Source organism: Pseudorasbora parva, chromosome 1 (assembly GCF_024679245.1).
Source record: "Pseudorasbora parva isolate DD20220531a chromosome 1, ASM2467924v1, whole genome shotgun sequence".
NCBI classification, from domain to species: Eukaryota; Metazoa; Chordata; class Actinopteri; order Cypriniformes; family Gobionidae; genus Pseudorasbora; species Pseudorasbora parva.
This window is the reverse complement of record NC_090172.1, coordinates 69,901,397-69,912,408: the sequence shown is the minus strand read 5'-3', so window position 1 is coordinate 69,912,408 and position 11,012 is coordinate 69,901,397.

The window sequence follows — 11,012 nt, the reverse complement described above, 5'->3', positions numbered from 1 at the left end:
GAGTAAACAGTGATGTTATCAGCTTATTTTAATTTATCATAGAGAGACAATGTTGGCAGATCAGTATTATAGTTTATAGAATTAAATAAGACCTCATTCATACATTTTATTTGTATATTTAGTTGAATAACTTAAATCATATTTTTAGTGTCCCCAACTGAGCAAGCCAAGCCAAAGGCGACCAAAGGAACCGAAACTCCATCAGGGCATGATGGAGAAAAATAAACCTTAGAGAAACCAGACTCAGTTCTCCTCTGGCCTATTAACACACAGCGGAGGATTATTATTCTGGACACCGCACAGCTCAAAAAGTTGTTTCACAAGTGCTAGTGAGGCAAATTCAGAGGAGACACCACTTGACACATTTATTTAACATTTGGGTTAGGGTTAGGTTGGGTTAGGGTTAGGATGGGTTAGGTTAGGTTAGGTTAGGTTATCTTTAAAAAAAATATCATATCATAAAACAATCAAACAGATCCTTAGTAAATGGTTAAGTTACTGGTTAATATAATATTAATCACTGAAATGTCAGTGTACCATTATCTCAATAAATTGTTAATCATGAACAAATGATGATCAAACCATTAGTAAATGATGAGTAGCCCATATAATGTATTGTTGCATATCCCAATGCATCAGATCAACACGCATTTGTAAAAGTAGACATGATTTTATAAATATAAATAGGCTACTTTTTATTGCAAAAACTGACCAAAAGCAGTATAAAAGTATTAGCTCATGTTGTATTCAACGTTTTCTGAAGTCATACAATATCTTTATGTGAAGAACAGAGTTGATCTTAATGTTTTAATCATTGAAATGATCCCTTTATGAACGCATATTTATCCTATTTATCATTCAAATAATACTCCTGTCCTGACTCTTTAGAAGGACGCAATCGGTCACATGACACACGAGAGCCAATGGCATTTTACAATCAAAGCTGAAGTAATGACGCAATTGGTCACGAGACACACGACAGCCAATGCTGTCAAAGGTGACGTGACGTTTCTTCTGGCGGCAGATTTTGAAATGTTTTGATCATTGGCCGGTGGATGGACTCGACGCTGCTGATCGCTTCTGTGGATTTACTTCACACAAACCAATCGTTTGGCCTCGGGACACTTGGAATATTTGTATTTTGAATAAATTTTTCCTGCAGTCGTATCTGCCTGTTTTTTTATTTTAAAACACAAACGGGTAGGTTTAGGGAAGGGATTGGTTGTGAAGAATTGGAGTTAAATGCTTTCAGTATTTAGATGAATTACCTATTTACACATTTCTATTGCAACAGGTGAGGAATAGCAGAATTTAATTTTCACATTTAATGTTACATTTGTTGTAGCAATCAATGGACGCATTTGTAATGGGTGAGAAATATCTACAAATGATGTGTAAAACATTTACAAATGATGAATAGTCACTCATTAATGATATATGAATGCATCTGCTCCATGACTGCCAGATGTTCCTCCAGGACGGAGAACCTTTCGCTCATCTGACATCCAGGTGATGTTCGGCTCTGGGTACCAGCCGCTGGATCTACAGCTGATGTTCATACGGCCATCATCCAGAGGCTGTGGAAACAGGACAGGAGCGGATCCTACAGCTGGAGCAGAAGAGACAGATGCTCTACAATCACTGCAGGTATATTTCTGATTTATTTGGGTAAATACATCTCTAGTGGTCCAATAGAGGCTGCTTCAAAGCTAATGTAAGCAGGCTCGGGTAACAAACCCACATTAGACACATCACTTGTAGAGAACTACAGACCTGTTTCTCTCCTACTATTCATTACAAAAACACTTGAAAGAGTTGTGTTCAACCAGGTCTCATCTTTCCTCTCACAGACTAATCAACTGGACGTAAACCAGTCAGGCTTCAAAAAGGGCCACTCAACTGAGACGGCATTATTGTCAGTTACTGAAGCCTTGCGGCTGGCTAAAGCTGCATCCAAATCATCAGTCCTCATCCTCCTTGATCTGTCTGCTGCCTTTGACACTGTTAATCATCAGATTCTTCTGTCCACCCTCTCATCACTGGGCATCACAGGGACTCCACTCCACTGGTTTGAGTCCTATCTCACAGGAGGGTCTTTTAAGGTTGCCTGGAGAGAAGAGGTATCCAAAACACATCAACTGACCACGGGGGTTCCTCAGGGCTCAGTGCTTGGGCCTCTCCTCTTCTCCATTTACACTACATCACTGGGATCCATCATTCAGGCACATGGCCTCTCATATCACTGCTATGCTGATGACACACAGCTCTACCTCTCATTTCAACCAGATGATCCCACAGTAGCTGCACGAATCTCAAGCTGTCTGGCTGACATCTCGGCATGGATGAAAAAACATCACCTGCAGCTCAATCTAGCAAAGACTGAGCTGCTCGTCTTCCCTGCTAATCCGACCATACAACACGATTTTACCATCCAGCTAGGTTCATCTCTGATTACTCCTTAAGGGGTGGGTCAGACATTTTGGAGTAACCTTTGATGACCAGCTGTCCTTCAAAGACCACATCTCAAAGACAGATCGGTCATGCAGGTTTGCGTTGCACAACATCAGGAAAATCAGACCGTTCCTTACAGAGCAAGCAACACAGCTTCTTGTCCAAGCCCTGGTCATTTCTAGACTTGACTATTGCAATGCGCTTCTGGCTGGACTTCCATCATGTGCAATCAAACCACTGCAAATGATCCAGAACGCTGCGGTACGTCTTGTATTCAATGAGCCCAAAATGGCTCATGTCACACCTCTATTCATCTCTCTGCATTGGCTACCACTCGCTGCCCGGATCAAATTCAAAGCCCTGACTCTTGCTTATGGATCTTCCACCCGCATACTTTGACTCACTCCTATGAGTCCACACCCCCACCTGAAGCCTTCGCTCAGCTAACGAGTCCACACCCCCACCAGAAGCCTTCGCTCAGCTAACGAGTCCACACCGCCACCAGAAGCCTTCGCTCAGCTAACGAGTCCACACCCGCACCAGAAGCCTTCACTCAGCTAACGAGTCCACACCCCCACCAGAAGCCTCCGCTCAGCTAATGAGTCTACACCCCCACCAGAAGCCATCGCTCAGCAAACAAGCCCACACCCCCACAAGAAGCCTTTGCTCAGCTAATGAGTCCAGACCCCCACCAGAAGCCTTCGCTCAGCTAACGAGTCCACACCCCCACCAGAAGCCTTCGCTCAGCTAACGAGTCCACACCCCTACCAGAAGCCTTCGCTCAGCTAACGAGTCCACACCCCCACCAGAAGCCTTCGCTCAGCTAACGAGTCCACACCCCTACCAGAAGCCTTCGCTCAGCTAACGAGTCCACACCCCCACCAGAAGCCTCCGCTCAGCTAACGAGTCCACACCCCCACCAGAAGCCTTCCCCACCAGAAGCCTTCGCTCAGCTAACGAGTCTACACCCCCACCAGAAGCCTTCACTCAGCATAGAGTCCACACCCCCACCAGAAGCTTTCGCTCAGCTAACGAGTCCACACCCCCACCAGAAGCCTTCACTCTGCTAACGAGTCCACACCCCCACCAGAAGCCTTTGTTCATCTAACAAGTCTACAGCCCTATCAGAAGCCTTCGCTCAGCTAACGAGTCTACACCCCCACCAGATGCCTCCGCTCAGCTAACGAGTCCACACCCCCACCAGAAGCCTTCACTCAGCTAACGAGTCCACACCCCCACCAGAAGCCTTCGCTCAGCTAACGAGTCTACACCCCCACCAGAAGCCTTCGCACAGCTAACGAGTCCACACCCCCACTAGAAGCATCCGCTCAGCTAACGAGTCCACACCCCCACTAGAAGCATCCGCTCAGCTAACGAGTCCACACCTCCACCAGAAGCCTTCGCTCAGCTAACGAGTCAACAACCCCACCAGAAGCCTTCGCTCAGCTAACGAGTCTACACCCCCACCAGATGCCTCCGCTCAGCTAACGAGTCCACACCCCCACCAGAAGCCTTCACTCAGCTAACGAGTCCACACCCCCACCAGAAGCCTTCGCTCAGCTAACGAGTCCACACCCCCACTAGAAGCATCCGCTCAGCTAACGAGTCCACACCTCCACCAGAAGCCTTCGCTCAGCTAACAAGTCAACAACCCCACCAGAAGCCTTCGCTCAGCTAACGAGTCCACACCCCCACCAGAAGCCTTCGCTCAGCTAACGAGTCCACACCTCCACCAGAAGCCTTCGCTCAGCTAACGAGTCCACACCCCCACCAGAAGCCTTCGCTCAGCTAACGAGTCCACACCCCCACCAGAAGCCTTCGCTCAGCTAACGAGTCCACACCCCCACCAGAAGCCTTCGCTCAGCTAACGAGTCCACACCCCCACCAGAAGCCTTCGCTCAGCTAACGAGTCCACACCCCCACCAGAAGCCTTCGCTCAGCTAACGAGTCCACACCCCCACTAGAAGCATCCGCTCAGCTAACGAGTCCACACCCCCACTAGAAGCATCCGCTCAGCTAACGAGTCCACACCTCCACCAGAAGCCTTCGCTCAGCTAACGAGTCAACAACCCCACCAGAAGCCTTCGCTCAGCTAACGAGTCAACAACCCCACCAGAAGCCTTCGCTCAGCTATCGAGTCCACACCCCCACCAGAAGCCTCTGCTCAGCTAACAAGTCCACACCTCCACCAGAAGCCTTCGCTCAGCTAACGAGTCCACACCCCCACCAGAAGCCTTCGCTCAGCTAACGAGTCCACACCCCCACCAGAAGCCTTCGCTCAGCTAACGAGTCCACACCCCCACCAGAAGCCTTCTCTCAGCTAACGAGTCCACACCCCCGCCAGAAGCCTTCGCTCAGCTAACGAGTCTACACCCCCACCAGAAGCCTTCGCTCAGCTAACGAGTCCACACCCCCACCAGAAGCCTTCGCTCAGCTAACGAGTCCACACCCCCACCAGAAGCCTTCGCTCAGCTAACGAGTCCACACCCCCACCAGAAGCCTTCGCTCAGCTAACGAGTCTACACCCCCACCAGAAGCCTTCGCTCAGCTAACGAGTCCACACCCCCACCAGAAGCCTTCGCTCAGCTAACGAGTCCACACCCCCACCAGAAGCCTTCGCTCAGCTAACGAGTCCACACCCCCACCAGAAGCCTTCACTCAGCAAACGAGTCTACACCCCCACCAGAAGCCTTCTCTCAGCTAACAAGTTTACACCCCCACCAGAAGCCTTCGCTCAGCTAACGAGTCTACACCCCCACTAGATGCCTTCGCTCAGCTAACGAGTCTACACCCCACCAGAAGCCTTCGCTCAGCTAACGAGTCCACACCCCCACCAGAAGCCTTCGCTCAGCTAACGAGTCTACACCCCCACTAGATGCCTTCGCTCAGCTAACGAGTCTACACCCCCACCAGAAGCCTTCGCTCAGCTAACGATTCCACACCCGCACCAGAAGCATTCGTTCAGCTAACGAGTCTACACCCCCACCAGAAGCCTTTGCTCAGCTAACAAGTCCACACCCCCACCAGAAGCCTTCACTCAGCTAACGAGTCTACACCCGCACCAGAAGCCTTCGCTCAGCTAACGAATCTACACCCCCACCAGAAGCCTTCGCTCAGCTAACGAGTCCACACCCGCACCAGAAGCCTTCACTCAGCCAACGAGTCCCTACCCCCACCAGAAGCCTTCGCTCAGCTAACGAGTCCACACCCGCACCAGAAGCCTTCACTCAGCTAACGAGTCCACACCCCCAGCAGAAGCCTTCGCTCAGCTAACGAGTCCACACCCCCACCAGAAGCCTTCACTCAGCTAACGAGTCTACACCCCCACTAGATGCCTTCGCTCAGCTAACAAGTCTACACCCCCACCAGAAGCCTTCGCTCAGCTAACGAGTCCACACCCGCACCAGAAGCCTTCGCTCAGCTAACAAGTCTACACCCCCACCAGAAGCCTTCGCTCAGCTAACGAGTCCACACCCCCACCAGAAGCCTTCACTCAGCTAACGAGTCTACACCCCCACCAGAAGCCTTCACTCAGCTAACGAGTCCACACCCCCACCAGATGCCTTCACTCAGCTAACATGTCTACACCCCCTCCAGAAGCCTTCACTCAGCTAACGAGTCTACACCTCCACCAGAAGCCTTCACTCAGCTAACGTGTCTACACCCCCTCCAGAAGCCTTCGCTCAGCTAACGAGTCTACACCCCCACCAGTAGCCTTCGCTCAGGCTGTATCATCTCAAATACAACAATCTTTTAGAAAAATACCAGTTTGATTTCCGTTCTGCACACAGTATGGAAACAGCCCTGGTTAGAGTCACAAATGAACTACGGATGACAGCTGATGCAGGCTCACCATCCCTCCTCATACTCCTCAATCTGTCAGCTACTTTCAATACAGTGGATCATGGCATACTCCTTAACCGGCTGCATCAAACCACTGGATTCACTGACACTGCTCTAAACTGGTTTAAATCGTACCTCACTAACAGAACAGAGTAAATTTCACTTAGAAATGCAAGGTCACGACAACACACAGACCACCTGCGGGGTCCCTCAGGGGTCAGTCTTGGCCCCATTCTCTTCATCATTTACATCATCCCCCTTGGCCATGTCATTAGCCGCTATGGAGTCCCATTTCACCCCTATGCCGATGACACACAACTGTACATAAAATTAGAAACACACACCTCTGCAATTTCACCAACATCATCTCCATCTTCAACACTCACTGCCTGTCTGGAGGAGATAAGGGTGTGGATGAAGCAACTTCCTCAAGTTGAACAGCTCTAAAACTGATGCAATTCTTGTTTGCACACCACAAACCCAGTCTTCTTCCATAACTGGTAGAACTATCTCTGTTCATGACATTCCCCTCTCCACAACTGTCCCCAATTTTGGTGTAAGATTTGACCCCCGACTCAGCTTCAAAGCCCATATCAAAAACCTCTGCAAGACATCTTTCTACCATCTCAGAAATATTGCAAAACTCCGTCCAGAGCTAACCTTAGCAGATGCTGAAAAATTGGCCCAACTAGATTACTGTAATGCACTTCTCATCTGGATCCCTAACAAAAGCTTGCATAGACTGCAATATGTTTAGAATAGTGCAAGGATCCTGATGAGAGTTTGAAAATTCGATCACATCACACCCATTCTCCATTCACTTCACTGGCTTCCTGTTTCCGCCAGGATTGAATATAAGGTCTCCCTTCTAACCCACCAGTGCATCTATGGAAATTCAACTATTAAATCTATTAGTATTTTACCATCCTTAAGTGATCTTAACTGTAGCACTTTGAGATTTGTTCCAAATGTAAAATGCATTACAAATAAATGTATTATTATTATTAGAGACTGAAAACTTGGCTCAGAATAACAATTGCACAATTGAGATTTAACAGTATTGCTGTGACACTCTCTTAAAGAGTGTCATAATCATCCTAAAGTTTTCTTTTATGAACTGTTACAAATGGGGGACATGCATGTCCTCACAGAAGCAAATGAAGGATGTCACAGTGTCAGTGAACTCATCCAGATCAGTGGCTGCAGCTCAAAAACACTCCAACCAGTGCAGTCGAAGCAGGTTTGCAAATCCTGCTCTGTTTTGTTGGTCCATCTTTTTATAGTTCTTACTACAGGCTCAGCAGATTTAAGTTTCTGCCTGTAGTTTTGGAGAAGATGACCCAAAACAGTGATCAGACAAATGTCTTAGGACATTTGAAGGATTGTTGTTCTAAAAGCTATGAAACTCATCTCTGGGAAACAAGGGAAGCCAGTTTCAAAAGACATTAGAGCAACTCTATGGAAAATTACAGCTTGTCATGAAAACACACATTACATATGATCTGATGTCTACATCTTATCTGACCTCTGTATTGGCTTCTTTAGGCAAAGCTCTAAAACTCATCTCTTGAAAGACAAGGGAAACTGGTTTCAAAAGACAATGAGAGAAACTCTTTGAATAATCACAACCTGTCATGGGTTGTGGGCTGTCAAACACACAAACATTTTATCTGATGTACATCTTATCTGATGTATGCAGTCGATTGTTTGAGATTGAAAAATTACTATTACAGTAAGAGCCAGGTTAAGTTTAGCAGATACATGTATCCAGTTACTTAAAATGAGAAACATCATTATTTGTTAAAAAAAAGCCAATGACGATTTGCTAATTGATTGCTCCTGATCAATTGCTCTCCTGTTTTCTGAGTTCTTTAGACAACTGTGGTGAGTTGGATTATTAAATAGACTCCATCAGACAACTGTGATAAGTTTTGGATTCATCAACAAATACAGTAAGCCATGTCTTCTTCTCCTGTCATTGTCACCTGCACTGCATGCTACATGTTTAGCATATCTATCTCCATTGGCGAACAGGGCTTCACATGTGATAAATGTAAGGAATTAATCTGGCTGACGGAGAAGATTTCAGATTTAGAGACACGCATCCAGGCTTTATGTGAGAGTAGTGAGAATGTAACAGCTTTAGGTAAACAGGTTCTTCCCACTCAGTGACGCACCCACTGAGGATCCTGTTGAAAGTGCCCTAGTTATTGGCGATTCCATTACATGCAACGTGAAAATAGAGACACCAGCCACCATAGTCACATGTTTACAGGGAGCCATCGTGAGGATGTTACATCTGTGACTGTCTCCCCTCCTATTCTGTTTCTGATAGGCTGTTTCGCCCAAATTGGACGTGACGTCAGAGACCGCTGGTTGGTCACGGCGGTGCGGCGGCCCTTTAAAAGAGGAGCAGAAGCACGTCATCGGGAGAGGGAGAGAACTAGAGACTGATCCGCGTAATTTTAGTCCTGTACAGTGTTGTAAAACTCAAGTTGTGAAATTGTGTAGGTGAATTACTATTGAGTGAGCCATTGGTGTTGTTCTTTCTTTTAAGTTACTCCCTCTCCTTGTTATCCCGCGTTTTTGGTTACTTTAGTGGCGTGTGTGCCACGGTTATATTAGTTGTTTGTCATTTATAAACCATAGGGGCTATGAACAAATAACAATTATCTATGAACAAAACAACAAGGATTCACTTCAATGAAATTATTGGGTTTTAATGAACAACTAGAGTATATAAACTACGATTCATGTAATCCATACATGTAGGTAATATACATAACATACAGGGAAAAATCAAAACTTAACGAATAATAAAAAAGTGAGAGAGAGAGAGAGAGAGAGAGAGAGAGAGAGAGAGAGAGAGAGAGAGAGAGAGAGAGAGAGAGAGAGAGAGAGAGAGAATTTTATCGCACAGTTCTTTACAAGCGACCCCAATAAAATTCCTATTCCCGTAAACAGGAATGAACAGGATGACAACCTTTAGACGCAGTTTGATTGCGAAATAAAATACTTGCTTTAAGTTGGTTTTAGGTGTGTGTATGGTTGTGGTTCTCAGAGTCTCTTCAGGGCAGTGAAGCTCAGATGGGGTTCTTGGAGGAGTTTTCGGGCGCAATTGCTGTTCTTCTCTCTGGATGGATGAAAGGGGTCTCTCTCTCGTGAAGAAGGCGCACCGGGGGTTTTCCCTCTCGGCGGAAAGCGCCTCTCGTGTTCAGATGTTCATTTCTCAAGTTTGATGAAAATGCAAAATGTCCGTGGTCAGGCTCAGCCTTTATAGGTCTGAGATGGGCTAAGATGATTCAATCAGCAGAAGGAGGGGTCACAAGGCTTGCTTTGTCTATTGAGCTCCATCCGAGCTTATGACTTAATCAAAATGGTTTATGGGTTCAAGCACATGAGTTTCTTCACACAGAGCTGTACTTCAGTTCTAGACATCTAGTGGTAATTTGCCCACGAGATTCAGTACCGTTGGGTTTTTGTGATTGTAACAATACCGTGCATGATAGTATTGAGAGTACAGAGATACAGGACGTACACAGTTAATAGCATACAGACTTTGATTTACATGCAGTGAATCATCCTAGCTAATTTAATACATCATATAAAGACATTAAATCAACACACACACACACACACACACACACATCCGGGGTTTCCATCAGAGACCTTCCGACACAGCTGTCGTGAGTTTGGCTGTGGAGGTCCTCATCTCGTTGAATTTCCTGTACAGGAGGAAGGCTATGCCCAAGGTGAGGGTATCGCTGATGATCATAGAGATGCATAGGGCAGTGTCAGCGGCGGTCCAGGTTTGGACCACAGGTGAGGTATTCAGGATAGGTAATCAGGACAACGCTTGGAGGGCTGTGTCGAGGGGAGCAATGTCAATGAGCTGGGACCCCCCCTTTTCAATCCACCATTCTAATTCTGGGTCAGGGGGGAGGTTGTGGTCCTTGAAAAAGGCTGCGATTTCTAGTTCTGACTTATACTCTTCACTCGGAAGATGGTACAAGGCCAAATCATCCAGGTGGAGGATGGCCCCTCGAGGTACTTGGATCCACATACTCTGGTCAAGCAGGTTAATGCAGGTGGCGGTGTTATGCTGGTCGTAGATGAAGTGTTGACGAGCCAACTGTCATCTACGATCTCTGCCTGCTTCTCTGCGACTTGGATACAAGGCATGGCGTCGGTAGGGCAGCGGGTGTCACTCATCAAAGGTTGCAGTCTGCAGATTCCCTCGGTGTTGTCTCTGAGGAAAGGCTTGCTAGGGCAGAGAGAATGAATGTCCTTAGTCCGGGTACACGTGCAGGTTCGGGGCTAAGTACAGCTGTGTATTGCTGTCATGGTAAGCGACCACCTCGGGAGTGTGCACCTTAAGGTGTGTGTTACCCTTCCAAAAGCCCACATTGACAATGTCTTTGAGTCGGTAGATTCGGCTCGACTCAATGATGGGTAAGTTAAGAAGGAAACTTTCTCTTTCCAGCTTGGAAGGTGGCACACGAAACTGAGTCTTTGATGTTCTGTCTTGCTCTGGAGAGCATCAGCGTCTCATAGGATGTGCTGCACTTGAGACTGAAAACCTGGGTACAGTTATGTATATGTATATGCGTATATGTTGGCGTAAGTTCTCTTTCATAAGTACATAAACAGGAAGCACCAGTGCACCAGCAATCAGCTGACAGCTCCAACCCAAACCATCACCAGTCAATCAGCTGACG